Source organism: Megalops cyprinoides, chromosome 14, assembly GCF_013368585.1.
Source record: "Megalops cyprinoides isolate fMegCyp1 chromosome 14, fMegCyp1.pri, whole genome shotgun sequence".
In the NCBI taxonomy this organism is placed as follows: domain Eukaryota; kingdom Metazoa; phylum Chordata; class Actinopteri; order Elopiformes; family Megalopidae; genus Megalops; species Megalops cyprinoides.
Genome location: NC_050596.1, coordinates 9,303,211 through 9,308,379, shown reverse-complemented (window position 1 = coordinate 9,308,379; position 5,169 = coordinate 9,303,211). Strand labels below are relative to the sequence as shown.

Genomic DNA, 5,169 nt, shown 5'->3' with positions numbered 1-5,169 from the left:
TCAGGGTGTGAAAGATTTCAACAACACAGTAATAGTGCAAATGAAATGTAATTGTTGCAAAGGGTTCTGTGTATATGTTAAAATACAATTCCATACCTGAATACCCATTTTACTGCACTCATATATTATTGTTTATTCCTACGTACTGTGATAAAACTGAAGGGTGTATCCTTCTAATTGTAAATATTTCAAGTCGTGAATAATAAACATGGAAAATACTAGAGAAAAGATAACATTGCTACCATTCTTTTGGACCTATTTCCACAAAAAGCATGATTCCATTTATACTTGTATTTCCTTCCTTTTTCTGTACTACGCAGTGTTATGGAAGTGTCTTGTAAACCTGGTCAATGACAAATTAATCACCATAAGTCTTGACAGCGCAAGTTCGCAAGTGGCTCAGTGGATAAAGCATTTGTCTTGAATGAAATCTGAGTCCTATGGCCCCGGCTCAATCCCTGCTGTCTCACCAGCCAACTGTGACCAGGAGCCCACAGTGGCCAAATGAACTAGTTTTCACAGGGGGTATCCTCGTCTCACTGCTCTTGGGTACCCTGGAGCTTGTCAGGCACCTGCAGGTTACACAGTTGATGTCGGAAAAGCAGCCGCTATCCAACAATTGGAGCTTTATTCACTTTACTATGTTGGGTGCCTTGTAATGTGAAAAATGTGTGTGAACATATCAAAGATTGCATTCATTATGTTCAGGACTCCTGTGTGAGTTCTGGAGATGTCATGGTGCTATAAGACCAACATGCAGTTGCTGATTCCACATTATGATGAAATCGGGGAGAGGGTCATTAAGACAAATAGAACCCTGTGTGTCCTAGGATTCAGTTGCTTTCATATGCCTGATCCTGCTGTCCTTACAATCTCACAGTAAAGATCTCACTACAGATGCATTCCGCCAGGTGCCTTATACCTTTACCGGCATGCTCTGATGACCTCACAGATGGTGGGTGGAACAGCTAGGAAACTTGGGATAACTACATGCATCTCACGTAACGTAAGGGTGTCAGTACAAACAACAGCAAGAAAGTCGATAATTATAAATTACATACTGCAAAACTATTTTGTTTGAAATGAAACATCACCTCTACAAATTACAAATTGTTTCCTGACATTGCCACACTCTTATCACACTGGAATACATAGAAAATTAGTAAAAATAGTAACAGTACTCTGAAATAAACAAGCGCAACTTAAACAGCTCACTTTTTCTCTAAATCCTTCTCATTACCTTAAAACTTAATCGATATTCTCCTGTTAAAACTTCAGCTGTGTAACTTCCTTGCACAGTGGATCCACTGAAGATGTGATAGAGCAGAATCTCAGTCTAAAGTGAGGCTTAAATCACTCACGTTTTGCCAGCGTGGGTCTTAAACTAGAGTGATGGACATGTCACAAGTCACCGCAAAGATATGAAGGTTCATGAAAGTAAGCACCTCACTATGTGGTAACTGGATCATGAGTAGGGCCACCACATGCATATTTCCCTGGGACCCTCTGCTGCTACCATAAACACAGCTGCAATCACACACATGCAGAGATTTCCATATCAATCTACCCTACGCAACATAACCAGCAATTTACTGTGGAATAAACTTTCCAGCCAAAGGCAAATAATTTCACAGTGCTTGAGGATGGGCCTCCATGCCAATGTGTTAATGACCCATTGTCAGGGTCAACCCTTCTAGGACCACTGCGCTGTCTGATCTAGTCTGTTGTATAGAGCTTTCCTTTATACATAAAGCTAGGCAACCGAATGCATCATTATCACCTCAGCTATGATCACATGATTAGCCCAGTTCAGTCTTGCCTACTACCCTCAGTGCCATATTAGTTATGAAATCACCTTTGAGCAGATGGATCGAAACAAAAAAACGCAGAACATTAGTACTGTAGTACTTTTCGGGTTCATCTGGCACATGGACCACAGACAACCCTGTAATTGTGTGATAAACAGATACAGCTGTGTAGAGGTCTTGCCATGCATGGTGTGGAACAATTCTCTTTAATGATCAATAAACCTATCAGCTATAATCTATGATTTTCAACCCTGCATGTGGGTTCAATCTGTGTTTGTATCCACTAGATTTCCCCATGGTCCTGCGTTAATGTGATAAATGCTTGCTGTGAACCTACAACTTTTGAAAATAGCAACATCTAAATAAAGGAGGAGGTACAATCTGGTAAATACATTCGTTCACCATTGAATGCTCACAGTAGCCTGTTATACGGTCTTTAGAGGGTGAACCCCTGAAGAGGGGTCCTAATAAATCACAATTAAGCCCACCACATGGCAACTGGAGCTGTGCTCTGTCATTATGGCCAGCTTTCCTCATCGGCTCTCTATGCACTTAGAACTTTCTCCCTATGGATACAGTGGCAAAAGGAGTTTTAGATTCCACCCGAGTAAGTGAATTGAGAGATGGACAACCAGCCCTAATTCTCAGCAGAAACAAAGCCACGTCTAGACATACCCACCCATGCATTCTCATCACTGACTGGAGGGGGAAAGATAATCACAATCAAGAGTATGTATCTAAAGTCACTCTTTGAGTCACCCATTCACTACACAGCAAAGACAGAGTGAGATGCAAAGCTAATTAGATCTTTTTCTTCAAATACTTTTCTCAGACATACTTGTGATGCTAAAGGGCATTCCTTATTAAACAAGCCAGTATCAGCCTCTGAAAATTTCATCTGAGAAAATAAACATGTTTGTGAGCCATCTCTGGCTACAAACTAGGTCATATTTGTTATGAGCAACAAAGACAGGCCCTGGACCATGGTCAGCCTACTGTAAATGTTCAGACGAGGGCTAGAGCAGCTGTTTTGTCTACTGCACTCATGTGGCGCTTCTTGGCAGGGGGAATGATTCAGACCTCATCTTTTCCAGTCATGAAACTCGTAATGTCTTCGAATGTCCTCGGTTTGTGAACCTCTGGTGCGCGTTTCAAAGTGATGATGACTCTGAGAGAAAAGATGAAAGGATGCATAAGTAAAGGGTATACAGGGCCCTGCTTTTGGCTTCAGAGAGGGCTGCGGAGGGCACAGTAACAGGCACACCATGTAATCATAATCACAGTGATCAAAAACGTGGTTGTAATGGAATAGACCTTCCTTGGCTCGACATTAGGAAGACATTTTGTGCTGCTTGACCGTCCAGATTTTTTGAGGCTCAGGGAAAAAAGTGAACCACAAGGAAAAATACTGTAAAATGTATTTGAAATACAAAGCTATCTATCCTGAGATGTTAACATATCCATCATACTAAGTAGTCTCACGGAAGAGATTATTAACAAAATCACAACAATAAAAATAGAGAATTCCTGCTTGTTGGAGGTAAAATTTTGAAAAATAAATCTAAGATAAAACTGAAAAATCAGATATCTTTGCCATTCTGTTAAGAAGAAAAGGTACTAGATTTTGGAATCATATTTTCTTTTAAAGAGCCCTATTTTTCCCACTCTATTGCATTTACATTTTGTCATGTAGCAGAAGCAGGATGTTTATCTAAAAAAAAGTGGTATGAAAGATGGTACATACAGTGTCCAGCTGATCACATTCTAATGCATCAGTACCTGAAACGGTACTCTGATAACTAGTATGAACATGCCTTGTTATGTCTGCACAATACAACATACCCTAAAACTGAATGCAACTATTCCATACCCTAAAGACCGGTAGGCTAAAACAAGTATTTTGTAACAGATGCAACCAAAGTGCCACTATTACTTACTGCTCCTTGGAAGCCATTCCCTCCAACTGTAATAGCCAGTCCAGGTTTCATCAGGTCACATAAAGAAAAAGGTGGAGAAAGTAATCATTTTTGGGAGGCTGTTTTGGGGAGCAGTACTGGCTACATCAGAAATGAAATGGAGCTTCCATGTGAATGACAAGCACAACCGTAGTCTGATGAACACCTGCTTATATTATAGATATTACTGTTGTGACACATACAATTGTTTTCACCTCAGCAGGGTTGCGCAAAGGCTGGAGAACAATGTCTCATAGATAGAGACTGTTCTTAAAGTACTCAAAATCCACCCTCGGACAACATAGACAGCAACATGTGATGCAGATAACATTGTCACCCCCAGTGTTCCTGCCACCTGCTGGTAAACCACACTGTTTTTTATTTCCATCGCAAGAGCAGGTCTAGAAATAACATACCCAATACTGCATCTCTTTACCCCTCCCTACGCCCCCCCAAACAAACTTGGCTGAAACCAGAGCCTGGATTCCTCACAGTTTTGAGAGAGACAGAGAGGGAGAGAGGCGGTCATCTGCCCGGACATCAAAAGGTCCAGGGGCCGGGAAGGAAAGGGCCCTTCTGTTGACATAGATGGAAGACGGGAAAACACACAGCTCTGCTCCGCTGAGCTCGGGTTGCGCAACCCCGCCATCCCGGGATGAGCGTGTGCAGTCAGGTGGGGAATTCCAGGGTCAGAGTCGTGGCATTCCTGCAGGGTGAGCTTCGAGGGCCGGCCGCCCAGCTCCGTGGGGGTCAGGCAGCTCCGGTGGAGGGGAAGTTCATGAGCGAAGGACCTGGATCAAGTTCATTGCTTCATATTCCAAACAGAGAGAAGGAAAAAAAAACAAGCGTCACTAAAAAGCTGTGGTCATTCTCAGGGCTCTGTCAGCCAAATTATGCACTATTTTGGCAGTATTGCTGACATGTCATTGATAGATTGACTGACTATTTTGAGGGCTCTAAAGCTCTATGTATTAGCAGAATGCATCAACTACATTACGTAACGCCAGCTCAAGTCAAATGTCAAGGTTACAGTTTAATTCGCCGTTATTTGATGACAAGCATTGGCAGATGATGAATTTCTTCTGGAGTTAAATTGATATTGACAGGGATGTCTCAGGAACACAGTGTAAAATTACGCTCAGGAACTCTTCCCTTGTCTCAGGTTTTCTCTGGCTGGGGAGGAGATGTATGAGTGTGATCCCAGGATGGAGCAGCATTTCAGCTCTTTACTGGTGGGGAGAGGAGTCCACATTCCGCATGTCCTGAGGCTCAAGATTTATGGTCCACCATCACGAGGTGCCAAGGATTTTGAACACCCCCCAGCCCCCATCCGATGTAATGTCTAATGTTCTAGTCAAAGTTCCACTTAGCCTTCATACAGATACACTGACCTAACCATCAGTGGT

General features: G+C 42.4%; 1 long non-coding RNA gene across 1 annotated transcript; it reads right to left on the bottom strand.

Moving 5' to 3' along the window:
* Positions 1 to 521: 521 nt before the first annotated feature.
* LOC118788688 lies at positions 522 to 3,935 on the bottom strand. The gene is made up of 3 exons (XR_005005425.1): positions 3,746 to 3,935; positions 2,889 to 2,976; positions 522 to 572 (listed from the first exon to the last, which is right to left on the bottom strand). It is a non-coding gene; the product is annotated as an uncharacterized LOC118788688 (long non-coding RNA).
* Positions 3,936 to 5,169: the final 1,234 nt, after the last annotated feature.